Here is a 22,710-nt window from a genome sequence, read left to right as displayed (position 1 = left end):
CAAAGCCACAGAAAAGCGAAAGAAAGAACTATCGCCTTGAATTCATTTTGCTTGCAATTAGGCAACTTTTCAAAGCATGTGACTACTTTTTTTTTAAACTCTGTATTTTACAATCCTTGTTTGCCCAAACTTTTATTAGGAATATTTCAAACAGAAAAAATAGAGAGGATAATAAAATGAATATCCATGTACCTGTTACTTCTATTTGATAGCTGTTAATATTTTACCATATTTGCTTCATCCTTTCTTGTTCGGTTGATTTTATCTAGAATAATTTTCTAGAGTTTTTCCTTCTCTGTGTATGTAAACGATGATGGCTCACTTCTGACACAATTGTTGCCTAATTATCTTTAGGTTTCATGATTCAGAAGCCATGCTGTAAGTATTATCTTTGAAGCTTTGGAATTTTTATAGTAATTTTCTAACAAAAATGTTAGCATAACATAACTTTTCCCATATGCATCTAAAGTAGTATTTGGCGATCTTTGAATGTTTTATGACCTGGGACTTTTTATTTTCCTTTTCTGAAAATTTTTATTCATAGAAAAAAATTAAGCATGCTTTTCCTTTTTTTTTTTTTTTAAAGATTTTTATTTATTTATTTGAGAGAGAGAGTGAGTGAGACAGAGAGAACACAAGCAGGGGCAGAAGGAGAGGGAGAAGCAGACTCCCCGCTGAGCAAGGCGCCCAACGTGGGGCTTGATCCCAGGACCCTGGGATCATGACCTGAGCATAAGGCAGACACTTAACCGACTGAGCCACCCAGGCGCTCTAAGCGTGCTTGTCATAATTACATCTTTCAGGCATCACTTGCTCCTTTGTTTCAATGATACACACTCACTGAGGCCTGTTAGACACAATTTTGTCACAGGCTTTTCCTCTTTCTTAGAAAGATATTATTCCATGAGACCTTTTTTGATAGGCATGTGTATTGTTTCCATTATTTTTCTATTAAAAATAGGGCTATAGTTATTAATCATGTTCATATGTAATTTCGTGCACATGCAGGTATATATTTGAGATAGATTTTGAAAAGTCAACACGGGGTCCAAAGTTCAATGTACCTAAATTGGTAAGATATTGACCCATTTCCTTCCCTAGAGTTGTACCATTTGCCTGTTTCCTCAAACCTTGCCAACAGAAAGAGAAATGTTATCTAAAATTAATGTTAGTTTTATTTTACATTTTTGTTTGCCTTTATGAAACAAACGTTTTTTTTCATATGTTAAAAGGACAATTGAGCTTCATTTTCTGTGAGTTGTCTTCTCGTTTATTTTACCTGATTTTTCTCTGGACCATTTTTCTTTTGTATTTATAGGAGTTCTGTCTATATTAGGAAAACAGTAGCCCCTTTTCTGTAATTTGTTGCTTGTCCTTTGATTTTATTTATATTTCTATGATGATTTTAAAAGAATCCACCAATGATTTTCACTATTGTGCATTAAAAAATTAAGCTTTTCATGTTTAAGTACTTATCCTTTCATGTATTTGAATTCATTATCTTTTGCCTCAATTTTTAATTCTAACATAAGCACTTTTTTAGGCTTGTGAGGCTCACTTATTTTCTTTGCAAGTTTTCCTTTTTCATTGATGACATTTTCAGTGAATGATTTGGGAAGACTATAGTGGTTGTGCAAAATATTCTTAAACAATGTAATCCAGTTCTATTTCGATGATAAATTTTTAGTAAAATTGGTATTAAGTCATTATAGCAAATATTAATTTCATGCAAAGTCAGATAGTAAAGAATATCTTTGTTAGCTTAATACTAAATTTTTATTTGTTGAACTATTTACATTTTCAACATTTTGTCTGATTTTAAAATTGTCTAGAATTTATTTGCCACGTGCCAAACTATTGCATAATTTAGTAGCTTAAAACAACCACTTCATTTTGCTCATGATTTTGTGTCCTAGGTATTTGAAGTTTTGAGCTGGGTCATTCTTCTTGGAGTGTCTCATACAGCTATAATCCATGTCATCTTGGACAACAATGACTGCAGATTCAGCTTAGCTCTATGTTCAAGAAGGGCCATTCAAATGCTGGCTGTCGATGCTGGCCATCTGCTGAAACCTCAACTGGGCTGTTGACCCCATCACCTACACATGGCAGTCTTGCTGTAGTTAAATTATTCGCATCTCAGGAATCATGTGGCATCACTTCTTCCATTCCCCATTGGTGGAAAAAATCTACCCAGGTTCAAGAAGACAGGACATAGTGGATTGAGTGACAAGTTCTCATTATTGATTAGCATGTGTAAAGGGAATACTCTTTCAACTATCTTTGAAAAGGACAATCTGACACATGAAGTTTCTATTGGTATATATTTAGCAATATTATCATAAACCGATTTACATTTTTTTAAACATTGAAAGACAAAGACAAACACATTGTTTTCTACACGACTTGATCTGCATATTCCTTGGGTCTGAGGAACATAGGTTTACGGGCTACATTTCTTCATTGCTGCAATGATTAATTCGTTCACTTTTTAACATGATCGTGATTATTTTTTCCCACATTTTTGATGACTTAGGCTACTATTGTGTCTATTTTTTCTTGAAACTTGGTCCTAAAGGTAGGTAAATACATATAACTGTCAATATAAATGCAGATGATTAGTTTTCCTATAAAATAATGGCTTACTTATCAATATTGCAAAGGACAGAGAGGATTTATATTTAATTCAAATAAGTGATTACTTCTACAGGAGTTTCGAGATGAGAACAGACAGGGAAAAATATGATCCAATCTCTTCTGTAATGTATGTTGCTTTTATTTTAAAAGAAGACGAAAGTAAATATGACAAAATCTCAACCATTATAAATTCTGGGTTATGAGAATATGGTGTTACTTTAGTAAATTTTAGCTATTCTCTCTGCTTGTATCTGTTTTCAAAAATTCTCAATATAATAACGAATGTTTGCAATAATCATAACTGCAAATGGTAATTTTTCTTTAACGTGTACAAATTTACTTTTTTTTTTTAAAGATTTATTTAGTTGTTTTAGAGAGAGAGGGGGAGAGAAACTTAAGCAGACTCTGCACTGAGCACGGAGCCTGACATGGGGCTTGATCCCATGACCCTGAGCTCATGACCTGAGCCGAAACCAAGAGTCTGACGCTTAACTGACTGAGCCATCCAGGCACCCCTGTACAATTTTACATTTTAAATACAACGTATAATTTAAAATGAACTATCTTGTTTTCATTTCATTTGCCTTTTAAGTAAATATATTACGTATTTTATTTTATATAGATCATTTTCATACATTAGAAATATAATTATCAAAACTTCAAACAAAATAATAGGTATTATATTTTCAATGTAACTCTGTAATAATATACATATAATTTCAGACCAGTTCTACCAAAATAACTGCAGGTAGAACAATATTATTTTTCTTTTATCATTTCAGCCTTAGCAGTCAGGGCTCCTTGTGTTTGCATACAGTCCTTCCTTCTAATCTGTAAGACTTCCAGAATCAGAAGAGAGGCAGACTAATGACAATGATGAGACTCGATGTGTCTGGAAAGCACTGATAATGTTCCACGTGCATTAATGACATCTGACTAACAGAACACTGTGAGACTTTAAATGGATCTTGGAACCAGAAAACTGTAGCAAGCAATTTCCTGCTTTTCTGCAGTGTGGAATGGTGCTTCTTTGCTGTTTACCTCCTATTAGCTTCTGAAATCAATATGCATGGAAAAGCAGATCATTTTTAATAAGGTCACTTTATTAGCTTAAGAGCTAAAATGTTATCCTAACTGAATACTGATTTGTTCTCAAATATATAAATATAAATAGCTTCCTCTAGAGGGGTCATTTTGATCAATACTGATTCTGCCAGGCTCTTTTTTGTAGAGGTAATGGGATAATAGTAAAAGGTGTTATGAGCCAAGAATTTTAACTGAATTAATGGTAGCTAGTTCTCCAGAACCTAGAGGAAAATAGAAAATGACCTATTGAAGGCAGGGCAAAGTAAAGTTTAATTCCACAAAGTGTCATAATTTAGCAGACATTTTGTAGCATTACTTGGGATACACCTCCAAATATATTTTAGCTTCTAAACATAAATGTTCAACTATTTTACTTTATAATTTTTGTATACCTTTCCAATCGAGTTGTTTTGGTATTATAATCTTCTCATCTATAACTCACTGCATATTTTAGACCAAGTATTGAGAGTGACTTTTCTTTTTCTTTAAGATTTTATTTATTTATTTGAGAGAGAGCAAAAGAGGGAGAGAGAGCAGGATCAGGGAGGAGGGGCAGAGGGAGAGGGAGAAGCAGATTCCCCGATGAGCAGGAAGCCCGACTTGGGACTTGATCCTGGGACCCCGAGATCATGACCTGAGCCAAAGGCAGATGCTTAACCAACTGAGCCAGCCAGACGCCCAGAGAGTGATTCTTTAAGTTAAAGAGAAGGGCTGGTTTTTGACCTTGTACTGCCCAGGTCCTCCATCATCTAGTAGTAATGGTGGGCATTTATAGAATGTTTATTATGTGCCCACATTGGACCCATAGTTCAAAACATTATATACACACTTCCCTCCACCACCATCATCATTTCTAGAAATAGATCAGGCAGTTATAACATTTGGCATAGTACACAGCTGTTAATATGTGCAAATTCAAACTCAAGTCCAAGTCTAAACACTACGATCTTAAATATTGCTTCGCATCATTAAGCAATCTGGCTTCTTCATTAATTCTCAAATCCCAGCACTGTTTTTCCCACAAGTACGCATTTACCACTCTGTGCTTCTCTTTCCACTCTTATTTTTGAAAGAGTCTGTCTATATTTAAAGCATATTTTCCCTAACTAGAGTATAACTGAGCACTATGAGAAAAGGACCTCTAGCTACCTGTTTTATTACCAGGGTCCAGCACACACCAGGTCCTCAATAATAGATGAAGAAGCTTGAGAAAGGCATATTTTATGGTCTCTTCATGTATAACATGTGTTTATTTGTCTTGCACAAGTCTGAATATATGAATCTTCTTGTCAGAAATACTATTTTCCCTCTACCCATTCTATATTCTATCCATTCTTTAAAATTCAAACCATGTTCAGATGCTTCATAAAATCTAACAGGATGTCTCAAACACATTTTCTTACTATCAGTTTCTATGTCGCTGGCAGTCCATACCATACCATTATATAATTATCCATATGTTTTTCTCTGCTTCCTTGCCAAAACTTTGAATATGTGGTTGAAGTCCTATGAATTCTACTTTCATATATCTCTCAATACCTACAGAACTACATGGGATACATGGTGCTTTATAAGGATTTTTATTTTAATTTTTAAAAACTTTATCTGTCATGACATTTAAGATCTGAATAAAGTGTAGAAATTAGCAGGCCCAACGGCTGTATTAATTAAGGTCTCTAAAAGAAAATTTACATATTCAACAGAGGAATTGAAGAAAGTGATGGAGGGACAAATTACAAATGAAATCAACAAGGGATGATGAAATGTACCCTGTAACCAACCTGAGGGACAAAGAGAGGGAACAATTACCAACACGTGGAGTGAGAGCCTCAGCTCTTGCTTCGGCAACGGGAGAGGACCCCATCTGACAGGAGCTGTGGTCTCCAGGAAAGGAATGGAAGCACTGATTATGCTTGGCCAGCAAGCAAGACACCCAGGGGAGAGACACCATTCTCATTCTCCTTTCACCCTTAATCTCCAGCTGGTAATTCCCAATGGCTGAACTTAAACTAAAGCCAGAGAGTAAATTCCCTTTGTTGTCATAATGGTCAACCACCCAGGAAATGGAGCAAAGTGGAAATAGTCTGAAGGCACAAGGAGGATATCCAGGACATTGACATTTTAGTTTGGTACAGTCTGGTAACACAGAGGCCCCGACATATGTTGTATCAAGCAAGACAGAACTTTGTTCTTCTCCTTTATAACTCTCTAAAGGTAAATGAGCCAGCCAGCACTGGAAGTGTCCCTCTGCCTTTCTAATCACAAAGCCTCCACCTCCATGTCCAAAGTGGCTGCTCCAGATCCTGCCACCAGTCATCATCCCAGGCAGCGGGAATGAGGAAAGAGCAAGCAAGCACATTGCTTCGAAGAGGTTGGTATGAAAGAGGCACCTATCACTTCTCACATTCCATTGCCCCATCCAAAGTCATCTGCTGTAAGGAAGACCGGGATAAGTCTTGGGGATTTTACTACTAAAGGAAAAAAGAAAGAACGAGTGCTAGTGAGAAACTATCAAAGGTGCTCCAGGCCAAAGAAATGCCATGTGTGAAGACACTAAGACAGAAAGAAGCTTGTTTGAGCACATTTATGCCTGAAGAGAATAATGACTAACGACATTTGTAAATAAGCATACACAGCCTCCTTTACTGAAGTTTACAAATTCTCTCGTATATTGTGCACAATAATTCTTCCAAAGTGCCTTACTTTGAACAATCAACTTTGCTACATGGCTAATAAAATGCATGTACTAAACACATATATTGGGTTTATTGCTTCAATCAAATAAACCTCAGAGCAAATTTAATTGGATGTATTTCTAATGACATGCATAATTGTCTTTGTGCTACATGCTAATAATGCAGATGTAAGTGAAATGCCATTTCTAAATAATACTAATTATACTCACTTAGGTGGAAAACCAGATTACATATTTAATTCTCTGATATCTCTAATAGACATTCTTTTTTTTTATTATGTTATGTTAATCACCATACATTACCTCATTAGTTTTTGATGTAGTGTTCCATGATTCATTGTTTGCATATAACACCCAGTGCTCCATGCAGAACGTGCCCTCCTTAATATCCATCACCAGGCTAAACCATCCTCCCACCCCCTTCCCTTCTAGAACCCTCAGTTTGTTTCTCAGAGTCCATAGTCTCTCATGGTTCGTCTCCTCCTCCTCACTATGATTATTTGACTCTCCTCAACATCCTTGTAAGGCAAAGCTGACGCTGACATCAATGGTGGGATTTTACCATCTTTGGGGATAGATTTATTTAACACATGACTCTGAGTTTCTCTGTGCTCATTTCATATCAGTGGTTGCCTCCTACACCTGTCATATCTCGAAGGGATCATTGCATTGTCCTGCTCTCTTATCAGGGTAAAGAGTAAAGCTAGGATGGATAAAGGACACAAATTTAGGAAGAGGCAATGGATGCAAAGTCCTTGCAGCCTTTCCTCTCACATTCCATCTCTCCTTTATCTCTAAGCCCTGCTAATTCAGTCAGTCATCCTTAGATTCTCAGGCACAGGATAATCACAGGACCCTTTCTCAAAACTGTCTGCACTAATTGTATGGCTTGAAATGTCAAATGATATATTAAGTCATTCCTTAATTAGAGATTAAATCCACAGTATGCAAATCTCTGAAAAAGTTAATAAATTATAAAGTAGGAACCTGACTTACTATGTAATTGACAAAATCAGATGCCTTCCTGCAAAGGGGAGCACATTAGGAAGCAGTAAATTGCTGGTGCTTGAAGCTTAGCAGATTTGGCCTTCGAGAAATAAAAGGAGCAAAAAGAGACCTAAATAAAAACCACTTTTTTATAATGCGTTCTTAAATTGTCTCTGTTTGTCCTTATGTAGACATAGGTGCCTAGTTACATATAAACAAAATTATTTTTTAAATATTTTTCGTCCCTATAAAATTTTTAAATACTGTGTTTGGGGTGTTCTTTGTGAGGTCCAAATCTTTGAAATTCTGAATGTATTGTGCCAAGTTGATTTCATTAACAACCAACAAATGCTAGGCACTCAGCATTTATGTGTTTTACCATATATCTCTTGTATGTGATCATTGATTTTGCTCACGACTGCAATTGCTATATTTCAGTTTTCTAGGTAATCATGACTGGTCATTCTATTTTAGTATTTCATATTTAAGTGAACATGTTAGGAAAATATGGTTGACTACTGAGCCACATGGTACACTGTGTTTGCCATCCTGGACAACTTTGTTATTATCTCTGGAATTAATAACGATCTCATTTTTGTCTTGTCATTTCCTGTGTTCCTTTCAATATTCCATCCCCCCCCCAAAGGGCTCACAGAGTTATAACAGTCTAATTTGTTTGAGCAAAGCAGGTTCTCCATCACTTGTATTTTTTAAATTACTCTCGTCCTGGGGAGGCGGGTGGAACTGGAGGGGGAGACGAACCATGAGAGACTATGGACTCTGAGAAACAAACTGAGGGTTCTAGAGGGGAGGGGGTGGGGGATGGGTTAGCCTGGGGATGGGTATTGAGGAGGGCACGTTCTGTATGGAGCACTGGGTGTTATGCACAAACAATGAATCGTGGAACACTACATCAAAAACTAATGATGTGCTGTATGGTGAGTAACATAACATAATAAAAAAATAAAAATTAAAAAAGAGCAAACAAACAAATAAAAATAAAATCAATCAATAAATAAATTACTCTCATCCTCATGTTTCACCCTAGGCCTTTTGCACCATTGTTGTACTGCTGTTTCCTTTCTCTGTCATCTATGAATGTCCCTATCGGTGGTATCCTCGCGTATTGAGTATCAAGTCTTTCTTTTTTCTTAGATAACAGTATTTTGGATAAAAACATCCTCCTTTGTCAGGATGAGAAAGTCAACCTGTGAAGTAATTATTTGCTAAATTTATATTTGAAGCTGCCATTATTCTACCCTTCTTTCAACATATGAAAATATACCTCATTTTCTAAATGGGCTACAGACCATACAGTGCTAAGAAAAATTCCCCTATATGTCCCTCTGGTCCTCAAGCTTCCAAGAAACATGTCAATATGTTTTATTGTGATACACTTTAACACCTGTATGTTATTAAGGCTAGAAGTCCCAAATAATTTATATATATTGTATGTAGTTAGGTTGTGCTATAAATGTAAATTGATTGATCATGGTGGAAAGTTCTTTGGAATCTCACTTATATGACTCATCTTCACCTTTGAAGAAAAGGAGCATTATAGGGGCACCTGGGTGGCTCAGTTGTTAAGCAACTGCCTTCTGCTCAGGTCATGATCCCAGGGTCCTGGGATCGAGCCCTGCATCAGGCTCCCTGCTCAGTGGGAGGCCTGCTTCTCCCTCTCCCACTCCCCCTGCTTGTGTTCCCTCTCTCTCTGTTTCTCTCTCTCTGTCAAAAAATAAAATAAAATCTTAAAAACAAAAGAAAAAGACCATTATAATATATTACATTGAGCAAAAACTATATATATATATACATATACACAGGGAGAGAATGTAATCCAATAGTCAATATTTAATGTATAACTCTTAGAATGGAAACTTCTTTATGAATTGTACTTAGTTTTTAAAGAATATTTATCATAGGAGTTAGGACTTTTTTGAAAAATAAAAGTACCAAACTCAAGTAAAATTTTACACTTGCCAGAACTGACCTCTCCTAATTCTGTCAAGATCTTCAGATTTCCATATTCTTAAGGAAATTAAATATATGCTATTGTTTCTTATGAATACAAATGGAAAGTGCCATTTGTTAATGAATCACTGTTCATTAATGTGGTAGACATATCATCTATTCAAAATTCAGTTTGAGATATTCATCCTTCGGCAGCTTTTTCTCTTCCTGGTATGAGTCAGTAGCTTCTCCTTGGTGTTTCTATCTTGTTTTTAGAACATCCCATACAATTTGCTTATGTATCTATGCATATCCTATTTTTCCATGTAGGAAAGAAGAAATACTAGCTATTCCTGCATGAGGCGCTGGTGTCTAGCAGAAACCTAGACCAGAATAGTTACTTAGGGTAATTTAGTTGAGGACTATGTCCTTGAGATTCTATGCTTCAGGAACACAAGCAACAGAGTTATCAGCTCATTTTAATTTCTCTTAATCTGTAAGAAGATTTGTCCAATGGCTCATGCTTAGATGCATCCATTACCAGCATTTCGCCATGTTTTCCTAGACAATGTCTGCTCCTCTAACAACCAGATTTTTTTTTTTAATTTTTGGTCACAGTTGTGAACTCATAAAATACAGTCACCTTAAATGTAAACCTTGACCTCAGAGGGGTATAAAAGACCACCTCTAAATGAGCCTAGAGTTTCCTGGAGAGTAATATATTTTATGACTATACTGGAGGTTCACAAACAGAAATGAATTATGTACTTGGTGAGTATGAGAGGATATTGGAAGCTTTGTTTGGATATCTCTGACTGTTCTGATATTTGCCAGTGCTTTCATTCTTCTGCTATGTTGAATCCTTTGCTTTTGTTAGAGCCTGTGTGAGTATATAGGAATAATTGTTGCAACTAGTGTAGTTGGCAGGATTATTGAAACAACTCCAGATTTAATTTAAATATGGCTAAGGCTTTTTTGGGGAGGAAGAAAGGGAAGAATAAATCATGTCTAATGCCAGATTGGCCCTTGAGCCATCCCTAATTTAAGGTTGCCCAAGCGTTATGATCAATTAAGGAAAATGGAATATAGAAGTGATAAATCCTGTGTTGGGGGAAATAGTAAAATGGATAAAGAACAAGATGTAAGCCAAGGACAAAACTATCAAAAAATTGGGGTCCTTGGCTGCTCTGGGATGAATTAGTGAAAGTCAAAATGGAGCCGGTTACCCCAAGTGCTTAAATCTGCCTAGTGGAGGATAAATTATAACTCCAGTTAGGACTTAAAATATAATTCTAATGGGAATTTGTAAACCTATCAGTTCATAATAGATATGACTAACTCCACCCCTCATTATTCAAAATCTTATCAAGATAAGAGATCTGAATAGGTAACTCCTAAGAGTAGGGGTTATTCTGTCAAGGAACTGACTTATTTCATGGACAGATATAAACAGGTCCCAGAGGACTCTTGCTACAATAAATTTTACATATTTTTAACCAGGGCAAATTTTACTGGCTCTGCTCACAATTGAAAGAAGAGGGGATTTGACTTAATACAGGATCCTCAGTAGGCAACTACATTCATTACTATGTGTGTGAGATGGATGATTCCCTTAATTTTACCTCGAATTTTTAACCTATATTAAAGAAGGAGTTAGAATAAAGTATAAGGAGAAGGAAAACTACTTTATTCTTTCTAAATATGTAAATATGCTGAGAATATAAGCCGTTTCAGATTGGTTAAGTCAATGATTCCTAAATGGAGATGACTTTGTTCCCCAGGGACATACGGCAAAATCTAGAGATTGATGTAAACATTTTTTGAGTTGTTAAAAAAAAAAAACAAAAACCTTTCAAGTTAAAAAAGAAGGAAATGCATCAGGAAGATTATACCCAGCAGAAATCTTTAGAAGGTTGATTGAAAATTGAATGAAAAAGGAGGACATCAATGTTGTGGCTGCTGATGTGCTGATGGCCCAGGATCTGAGATTAGGTGCCCAAATGGTAAACGTCCCCTATTAATTCTGCAGACTCCACAAGAACCTCAATTGATCTGTTCTCTGCATACCAGCCTTCCTAAGGCTAAGAAATCTCAGAAAAAATGCAAACTGTATATCTGAATTGTTTGAGGCAAAACCAGTGAAGATGGTATGGGATGATAAAGAGGGCTACTATTTTGAACAATGGGGTGGCCAAGATTTCTTGGTACAAAACCATTCACATTAATGTGGAAAATGGTGTGGGTGTGTAAAGAATTGCCATTACTGGACAGAGCACAATGTACATTCCCTAAATTTGTAATGGAGTTTAAAGGATAATGTGATGAAGCTTGAAGGTTGTAGTGATTTGACTATGAAAGACATATTTGTTGTTGTTGTTGTTTGGGATTTTGTTTTGGTTTTTGTTTTGTTTTTGTGGGGCAAAGGGAGAAAGAAAATCTTAGGCAGGTTCCACACTCAGCATGGAGCCTGACTTGGGGATCAATCTCATGACCCTGAGATCATAACATGAGCTGAAATCAAGAATTGGAGGCTTAACCCACTGAGCCACCCAGGTACCCCTGACTGAAAAGTTTAAAGGGAAAGTATGGCTCAAAGTAGGAATTTGTGAAAGAAAGTTGTGCATGATTGTTTTGGTACTTCTTCCTGAACTCCTCACTGAAAGCTTCTGATATGTGAATGTCTCTTCCCTCATACAAATCATCAGGAAAAGTGTCATCCTTCATATCTGCTGTTTATATACTTTTAGTTGGATATTTCTGATGGGAACCTTTAAAATTACCAAGGGCCACTCAATTAGATAATATGAAACAATATAGATTATCTGGAGAGGGATGGGGAAATTAAGGGGTTTTCAATTTATACTCAGGATGTGTTATAGCAGATACTTGAAGAGTTTACTCACCATTATAGCCTGTAATGTAAAAGTTGGGATGCTTCCAAAGTTGTCAGTTACACTAGAAATGATGTTAAATCAAGGTATGTCATGAACTGAAGAATACTGGTGTTCTGTTGATATCCATTTAACTAATGCTGTCTTTCAACTCCTACCTCAGAAGAAAGTCAAAGCAAATTTGCATTCATGTAGCATGGCCAGGAATACATTTTTACTGTGTTCCCACAAAGACATTTATATTCTCTTGCTTATTGTCATAACCTGGTAAAGGAAAAGTACCAGAAACCTTTTGATGATATAATGATAATATCTCAATCTTATAATCAAGTTAAGACTGAATTAAAAATGTGGAGTAACCATATGACTGACTACCTGGGGATGGTTGCTTCACTTTGCTAACATACAAGATGTGGTGCACATATAAGGTTTGGTAAACCTCTTAGAAAGAATCTGGGCATGAGTCGCCATGGAGACATTTCTCAAAGAGAAATAAATTTTTTTGGTCAGCACCAAAATATTAAAAAGAGGTAAAGACACTGACCGGGTTTCTTTATTTTTGAAGAATGATATACCAAATTGGGGGTTCTACTACTTCCCTTTAATTGTTGGGGCACCCTTAAAAGACATTGCATTGTACTTAATGGTAGTTTGGAAGTCGCTGGACAACACTTGTTCTGGAATGCTACTGCACTGTGTCCAGGTGATGGTCACATTCTGACAAAATTTAAAAAAGAAAAGATAAATTTCCTCAATGGGCAGAATTATTAGTGGTGTTCTTCCAGTATCAGAGGAAATAAATTATTATAATAATAGTAACACTATAGTACTGACTAATACTAATTACTTTTCGGTAGGAATTGGACTGGCCCTATGGTTTAGACAATGGTCCTTGAATGATTAAAGGATAAATGGCATATTTATTGAAGATGCTATGGTTTGGAAACTGTTATAGAAGAAACATTTGAGTGGGGTATATAAGGAGAAATTTCTCTTGAATGTAGCAAGGTCTGGAAGCATCTGCTCTTTCAAAGTAGCATTCTAGGTACATAAAATGAGCACTCATGGAGGAATTTAAGCAATGTACATTTTATCATATCCCTCAAAAGCAAGAAAACTGACTAAAATTGTTACGTTTCTCACTAGAAAAAAACAAAAGCAGACACTAAACTCCATCATGGGCCAAACCATAAAGAGCTGAACAAGTCCAGTGTGGGCAGGTGGATTGTATCAATCTGTTATCCAAAGCTTTTCATGGATCCCTATGGGTCTTAACTGGAATAGAGACTCATTCTGGATTTGGATTTGCATCCTCTGCAACATAAGCTGATGTCTCTAACATTATTACGTGATTAAAACAGAAAATATTATTTTAATTTGTAATCCCTGTTTCAGTATCATCGGGTAAAGAAACTCATTTTCCTGCAGGTACAGGGGTGTAAAAGCATCCTGTACAAGCTATCATACACCTTATCATGTACAAAGTAGTGGATTGTTTGAAAATGAGAGTTACTAAAACCATGCTTACGAATTTGAGGGATAATAAGTGTCTGAAATGATGACTTGAGGAACTGCATGCATGTGTGTCAAAACTTAATCAGCACAGAAGTAAAGGAATATCATCACTGCATCTACTGTTGAGAAAAATAGAGCAGAGAGGGTGGGGTTATGGTGGAACTTCTTTCTGACTTCTATAATATTTCATTTTCTCTGACTGATCCTATAGTAATTCTGGGACCTGCTTGCATTTACTAGCACCAGAAAAGGGATTGATTTCTAATATGACACAATGACGATACCTTTCAAAATAACTGCCCAAATTCCTAATGGAAGTTTGAAGTGGTTGTTTTTAACTCCTCAAGCCTATATTGATGTAATAGCTACAGCTTCTTTCCTACCCATTGGAGGAGATCATGCTCTCAACTTGTGATCATCTAAACCTACTCCATATAACTGGGAAGGAACAAAGAGGGAAGCATTGGCAAGAACCATATTGATGACAGTTTTATGGATTAGGCCCCTTGGCTGAACCAGAGGCTTCAGGTAAAAATTAATGATAAATGGTAAAACGACAAGCGATTACAGAAAAGAAGACGGCTAAGACACGGTTCATGCAAAAAGGGAACGCGAACATTACTTTGGTATCTCCTGAGGCCTTGAAAGCTATTTCTACAGCCACCGGTGGAGTGAGAAACGGTTTGCCTCCTGAAATCTCCTATATTTGAAGCAGAAAGTCCAGGATGGATTCCAGTGAAATTAAGACTTGTTCAGACTGGATTTATCTGTGGGATGCACTTTATTGATGCTAATGACACCTTGTGGATGAAAGTAGCAATAATTAGAATGGTATTTACACAATTGCTTCTCTTATTAGAGATTATATTTATTACAGAAAATCCTTTTGCAGGGGTAAAGGGCAGAAACTGTTGCCTACGGAGTGAATAAAATACACTTTATTCAACAGCAGAACCACGAACAAATGTGTGCCTATTAATCTAATTGATAATTTGTAAAGCCTCTGGTTCAGCCAAGGGGCCTAAGCCATACAACTGTCATCAATACGTCAGGAGAACTAGAAAAAGTGTAGAAAAAGTGGCTTCTGATTTAGTGTATTGGCTTGAGTTATTGAATCAACAAATAATAACAAAGCACAAGGACCAGTTTGTCTTGGAAATGTTTATTGGATAAATAGCAATATCACTTAAAAGATACTATATCCAATCCTCCCAATAACCTGGGAAAATAAGAATATTTAAGCCCATCTTCGAAGGAAGATAATTAGCATGCCTGTAGATTGAATAGCTTGTCAAAAATCACATAACTCACTAGAGAAGGAACATAATCAACGGGCCCCTGGGTGGCTCAGATGGTTACGCGTCTGCCTTCAGTAGAGGTCATAATCTCTGGGTCCTGGGATCGAACCCCACATCGGCCTCCTGGCTCAGTGGGGAGTCTGCTTCTCCCTCTGACCCTTCCCCTCTCATGCTCTCTGTCTCCCATTCTCTCTCTCAGATAAATAAATAAAATCTTTAAAAAAATAAAAAATAAAATAAATAAAAATAAAATAAAAAAAGAAACATAATCAAAACCTGGATTTCCCCAAATGAAATGTGTGTGTTTGTGCGTGTGTGCATACACATGTTTGTTAGCACTGTGTCATTCAAACTTTTAGATAGTTAATATAACCCTGGAACAAATAATAATATTTTTCCTTGGTTAATTGGTCATATTTATTATTTTCATCTATTTTTTAACATTTTTTTGTGGAGATTAATATAGTTTCTTGACCTCTGGGCTTGCTGAATAGCCACCTTTTAGCAAAACATTAAATTAAGCATTAAAGCTGATTCTCTTGTTTTTTCTTCTTCAATGGCCAGAGTTTTACTTCAAAATTTCTGAGTTCTGGAGCCATAGAAATATCAGCTACGGTTTTGAGTTAACTTCAGTATTTTTGTAAGGAGCATTTTTTTTTTAAAGATTTTATTTATTTATTTGAGAGAGAGAGAATGAGAGACAGAGAGCATGAGAGGGAGGAGGGTCAGAGGGAGAAGCAGACTCCCCGCCGAGCAGGAAGCCCGATGCGGGACTCGATCCCGGGACTCCAGGATCATGACCTGAGCTGAAGGCAGTCACTTAACCAACTGAGCCACCCAGGCGCCCTGTAAGGAGCATTTAACCAAGGTATTTATAGGCAAATATTGATACCAACTTTATGGAATAGGATAGGAAGCAAATACAAATTCTGCTCCCCCAAAGCTACAACTATTCATTCAAGTTTACAGAAAATATTTATTATGCACCTAACAGCAAATGGGAAATAATTTAGGTTCTTGGGGTACAAAAAAACCTCAACACTGACAGACAAAATCCCTGACCATCATGAATTTTACATTCTACTGGGAATGGGAAAAATAGTAGGCAGTAAAGTTAAGTTATATTTTGTGTCAGTCTGAGTCTGAGGATTTTAAGAATCCAGGGAAGAGGATTGCACCTCTTCCTTCAGCCATTCCATCAATGGTTCAACCATTCCAACAAGAATAAATGGAATGACTGTTAAAGCCTTCAGTGAAGGAGGGTACCTTGATCTTAAATTTGGAAGGAGGATGGGGCACTTGGGTGGCTCAGTGGGTTGAGTGGTAGACTCTTGATTTTGGCTCAGGTCATGATTTCAGGGTCCTGGGATTGAGCCCTGCAACCAACTCCATGCTCAGAGGGGAGTCTCCTCCCTCTCTCTTTGCCCTTCTCCCCCAAAGAAGAAATAAATCTTCAAAAATTTTTTGAAAGCGGAATATACAAAAGTCTGAAGAGGGAAAAGAAAGGGAAAGAGATTTTACATTTATCTTATATCCTTTGCCAAACATTCTTGTTTCAGGAAAGTGTAGCCTCATATTTTCTTTCTGAACCCTAGGGATTTTCCTAATTTATAATAATTTCCTGGATTCTATGAGGTTACATAAATTTCCTAATATCACAACTTTTAAGCCAATGTTCAAGGTGAGGGAGGATATGCATAGTGAAACTCTTGGATATTCTCAGTGGAAAAAACTCTTGGGTATGTCTACAGTTTTAGAGGATTCATGAATTGCCTAAAAATCAGTGACAATACTCAGAGTAGGAATTTATGTTTAATGCAAAAGGGCAACAGATTTTTTAAAAGATTTTATTTATTTATTTGAGAGAAAGACCCAGAGCACAAGTGGGGGTGGGGAGGGGCAGAAGGAGAGGGAAAAGCAGACTCCCCACTGAGCAGGGAGCCCAACTCCGCCTCAATCCCAGGACTCCGGGATCCCGACCTGAGCCAAAGGTAGACACTTAACCGACCGAGCTACCCAGGCTCCCCATGATGCAAAAGGGACAACAGATTTGCCTGACCTCAGAGCTCAAGCTTTTAAAACATACTACAGGGAAGTGGAGAACAGTCTTTCTCTGAAAATTTAAGGTTGCTATTCTCTGATACCACATCTTAACTAATTAAGGTGAATTTGTTCACTGGCTATCTAGAAAGTGAGAACATTGCCTATTTGTACTTACTTATAACCATTAAGAATAATGTGACCTGGTTGTTTGTATATGTGAATGTACACAGTTTATATGGTGTGCACAGCTTAAGACAATTTGATGGAGATTTTATTTTTAAAAACTCAATTCTTTAAAAAAATAGCTCATAAAGTTTTTAATTGTTTCCTGTTATGCATTCCAATTCATAAAAAGATCACCTATTTAGATTATGAATCAACCGAGATCAAACTTTTAGCCTTGGCTGATTGCAGTTTTTTGGGAAATGTGTCTGCTTCCTGCCATGTTTTGTCACTAAGCAGTTACAGCCGTATGGTGTTTCATGCTCAGCAATATTTTTAAAATGATATGGTTTTCTGGAACCAAACCGCTGTTATAAATAACTGGACTGGAGGGCAATACGCTCTAGAGTTCTGAATACAAAAGTCAGAGATGCATGGATATTATTTTGTCCATTGCTGGGAAAGAGAACTCATGTTCTATCTCTACTGAGAGAATAAGAAGAAATGCAGAGCAAGTGCCCCCAGAGAAATGAACTGGGTGCATCTGCTGCGACAGGTATCTGCTCTGCTCTTCATTTCTAGTAACAGAGTCCAATTTTATTGAGAAAGAATAAACCAGCTAAACATAGAATTAGCATATAACTCAGCAATTTCACTGCTGGATATACACCCATAAGAATTGAAAACATGTGTTCAAGTACTTGTATTAACACATGAATGTTAATAGCAGCACTATTTGTGGTAGCCAAAGATAGAAACAGCCTAAACATCCATCAGCAGATGAATAAACAGAGCATAATATGTACAATATAATACTATTCGTCCATAAGAGCAGTAAATTGCTGATACATAGATGAATCTTGAAAACATTATTTTATGCAAAAGAAGCCATAACTAAAAGATTGCATACCCTATGATTCAATTTATATGAAATATCCAGAACAGGTAAATCTATAGAGTCAGAAAGCAGATTAGTGATTGACAGGGGCTCCTGGTAAAGGAGGGCAAGGAGGAAATTAGTTCATATGTGCAGTGATGAAAATATTCTGATACTACATAGAGGTGATTGCACAGCATTGTGAAAGTAATAAATATCACTGAGTTGTACACTTTTAAAACTTTATTTTATGCCTTGTGAACTTTACCTCAATTAAAGAAAAAAACACTCTTGAAAATAAAGATTGTCCTTAGGATCAGGGTTAAAAAAATGATTCAACTAAAACACCACATTTTCAGTTTTCTTACAACTCTGTGTGGCCACGCAATTAAGTTCTAGATGTTAAAATGTCAGTAGAAGTGTTATGAAGGACTTCAGAGAAGACATTTAAAGAGGCATAACTCTGTAGTTGGATGTACTTCTCTTGTTGTTTTTCATATAGCTTTTTCTCCTTATCTGTAAAATAGTTATAATGGCTGGAGCACAAGCAGCCACCTTGGAATATGAGGTAACTTTGAAATTGGAAGGTCATATGGGAGCCTGTGTTCCATATGAGCCAGGACATGAGAGAAATAAATTTATATTCTGTTTAAGCCTATCTTTATTTTTTTTCCCTGTTAATTGCATCATGTCATAATACTAATGAACTATCTGCTTCCTGTGACCTATAAGTTTTACCATCTGAAGGGATGTTCAGAATAATTTCCTTTAATAAAGGTTTATGCCTATAAAGGTATATATCCCAATTAAGGGTAAATTCAAGTAGCTCTTTGTGAAGGGAATTAGCCATGAGACAAAAGGAAATTTCAATGCCTTTTAAAAGAGCTGTGAAAAGTAATAATTATCAATGCCATGGTTTTAGTATTTATTTTTGGAAGTATAGGACCTTGCAGAATGCTTTATTTGGAACTATACTATAAATTTTGTAGAGTACATTGAAATTAAATAGGAACAAACAAATTCGCCTTTTAATGCCATATGGTGTGAAGGCTTAATTTTAAATATAAGTATTTAAAACAACGTACTGGGGCGCCTCGATGACTCAGTAGGTTAAGTGTTTGCCTTCAGCTCAAGTCATGTTTGCAGGTTCTGGGATCGAACTCTGCATGGGGCTCCCTGCTCCTTGGGAAGCCTGCTTCTTCCCCCTCCCTCTGCCACTCCCCCTGCTTGTACACTCACACTCTCTTTCTCTCTCTCTCTCACAAATGAATAAATAAAATCTTAAAAACTAAAAATAAAAAAATTAAACAACGTATTGATGAAATCTTAAGGAAAAAATGATAATAGAAAGAAAGGAGATCAAATTATTTATAGTTGTGAGAAAATACAGTTTCAGTTTGAGCACTTTACCTAGATTAAATGTTTGTTATCCTTTGGGAAGGAAGGGATTTTTCATATAGTTTGGTATGGGAGTATTACAATCCAGCTGGTATGGTCATTTTTCTTACAGTATTAATCTATATTACTAAAGGAATAAGGAGTAAAAATGGAAACAGAAAAAAATATAGGCTAGACTCCAAATTGGCTCTTTCTAAAAAAGAGAGAATTGAACAATTTTTTTTTTTGAAAAACACTTGTTAACACTTGATTTAGTATGGGTATAGGGGAAGGCTTTTAAAATTTGAATGTTTAATATATCATATGTAATGTGATATATTTGATTTATCATGGTATATTCAAGGCTTCCATATTTACTGTTTTGTGCTTCAATGTAAATGTAAAGTGAAAAGTAATTGAAGTCAGAAAACTAAACTCACAAATTGAGATTACTTCAGAGATATTTTCGAATGAAAAGTACAAAGGGAATTGCAGCAAATGATAATCGCTAACACTTAAAAGGCATTTACTATGCACAAGGCATTGTTCTGAGGCTGAGAGATTTTCTCTAACCATGAAACCCTGACTCATTACTTCTGTTTGCCAGATGAGGACTTTGAAGCGTGGCAAATGTAAGTAAATAAAAATGATATTATGTAATGCAAGTTTTTTTCAATATTATATAGAAACCATGGATATTTGAGACTAATACAAATAATGATGAACATACTAAGTAAACATACATGTATATTTGCTCTAATATATGATCGGTTCCAAATAAAAGACAATATCCTGTTTTCCACTGAGATCTACAAGTTTCTTAGTCTCCTGTAAGATAATACATTTGAGAGATGTACCTGATGTACCAGGTTATCTACTTAAGCTACTTGGTTACCTGTGCATTTTTCAAGTATCATAGTATATAAAATTATATACACTTGGAAAATTTATGTTTTCCTCTTTTGTATTTTATATAAAAATGTATTCAAACCCTTCAAACGTGTCTTCAAGATCAATTGAAGGGTACCATGGCCAGATCTACATTTTACGTCACCAACTCTGTCACTCAGAGTTCAACAATGCCCCTTTTGTCTAAATTTTTTAAAATTGTGAACGTTTTACAGGGTTCTAGAGGGGAGGAGGGTGGGAGGATGGGTTAGCCTGGTGGTGGGTATTGAGGAGGGCACATTCTGCATGGAGCACTGGGTGTTATGTACAAACAATGAATCATGGAACACTTCATCTAAAACTAATGATGTAATGTATGGGGATTAACATAAGAATAAAAAAAATCGTGAACGTTTTAAATCTATATTTGATACTGTCATCAGACACTTGGTTAACCTCTTTGCACCCAATCATAAGATAAGTTAACCTCATGGTGTATAGTCATGATCTCCTTACCACAAGCTTTTACCACATTGCTGTGTGTGTGTAGCTTTGCATGCAGGTGTGATCTACAAAGGACTAATACAACCAGTCTTGCCAAACGGGAGACCATTATTTGGGAATCTGTTCTAAATCTAAATCCATTGAAAGTCTTACCTCCTTCTTTATCTTTTCTACCATGTAACTTTCATAAGCTCCCTGATTTTTTTTCATTTCTTTTTTTTTTTTTTGGTCTGTGTTTTGGTGTTCATTTGCAAATTTTAGCAACATATGCATAACATAAAATTTACCATTTTATTCATTTGTAAGTGTGCAGATCTGTGGCTTTCAGTCTTTTTACATTGTTGTGCCAACATCACCACCATTCATCTCCAGAATTTTTTTCATCTTCCCTAACTGAAACTCTGTATCCACTAAATGCTAGCTCCCCATTCTCCCCTGCCTGGAGTCCTTGGCAGCCACCATTTTCCTTTCTCTACAATTTTGACTACTCTAGGAACCTCACAGAAGATGAAGCCTACCATATTTATCTTTTTGTGACTGATTACTTTCACTGAGCATAAGGTCTTCAACGTTCATCTGTGTTGTAGTGTTTTTAAGTTTTTAAGTTTTAAGGCTAATAATATTCCATTGTGTGTATATATCACATTTTGTTTATCCATTTATGTGCCAATGGAGAATTGGGCTGCTTCGAACTTCTGGATTTTGTGAATAATGTTGCTATGAACTTGGTGTACAAATATTTATTCTAATCCCTCCTTTCAATTATTATGGGTATATACCCAGGAATGGAACTGCTGGATCAATTGGTAATTTCATGTTTTGGTTTTTGAGACAATTGCATAACATTTTAAACTGACTTTTGACTGAGATCTCAAGACATCATGTTGAAGAATTAATCTCAAATCTACTTTATCATCCAAAACAATGTAGGTGAAAGGTAAAACCTATAATTACTGATTGATAAGGCTTATAGGTGAATAATTTTGATGAAAAGAAAAAAGTCATTTTATATATAATCCTACACAGTGTTCAGCCTTGTTTGAAGTTGGGGACACAAGGACTGCACTTGGAATTGATTTGGGTTTGGAATTTTTTTTAATGTATGTTATAACCTCCTGTGTTATATATATTCTTCCCTTTTGTTGTTCATTGTGATACAAAGCTTTTATTAACACTTTAAAAAATGTTTTCAGGAACAGGCAAATAACTAGCCAGCAGAAGCATAATCATCGTTTGTGCTCTTGAATATGTGGATCTCATTAAATAAGTATGAAATATATTTTATTTCAAGAACACTAAATGGCTTTGCTTATCAAGATATATCAACACAAATTGGCTTTGCCATTTGATTGCTTTGAAAAAGTACCTACTTAGCATCATATAGCTTTGTAATAAACAGTGCTTGAGGTACTGTGCAGTCTTCTATTTCATTATAAAGGACAAAATTGCTCCTTTAAAGCTGACTTTGTTTAACTTTATTTTTCTGTGCAAAAAAAAAAAAATATTGAAAGTTAAATTAGTTTTATTTTGGAAAGATCATATGCTGAAGTACACAAGAAGTATAAAAGGGAAAATATAATCATTCTTTGATGACTTTCAATTTCTTCTATAATTATTGAATTCACAGTTTGAATTCTTCACATTTTGAATTCTTCATCTGTAAATTTGTCAATGTTACCTTTCAATAAATTCCAATTTTACAAAGATTTTCTAAGTTATTAGTTTAGATAATTTCAGGCTATTGTCTCTTAAGTGTCTACATTTGTTGGTTTATCTACTTGTTCTTTTAAATATCAGTAT

This window comes from Leptonychotes weddellii, chromosome 13, assembly GCF_054177405.1.
Source record: "Leptonychotes weddellii isolate Sample4059 chromosome 13, ASM5417740v2, whole genome shotgun sequence".
NCBI lineage: Eukaryota > Metazoa > Chordata > Mammalia > Carnivora > Phocidae > Leptonychotes > Leptonychotes weddellii.
The sequence above is the reverse complement of the archived record's forward strand: the minus strand, read 5'-3'. Positions refer to the sequence as shown.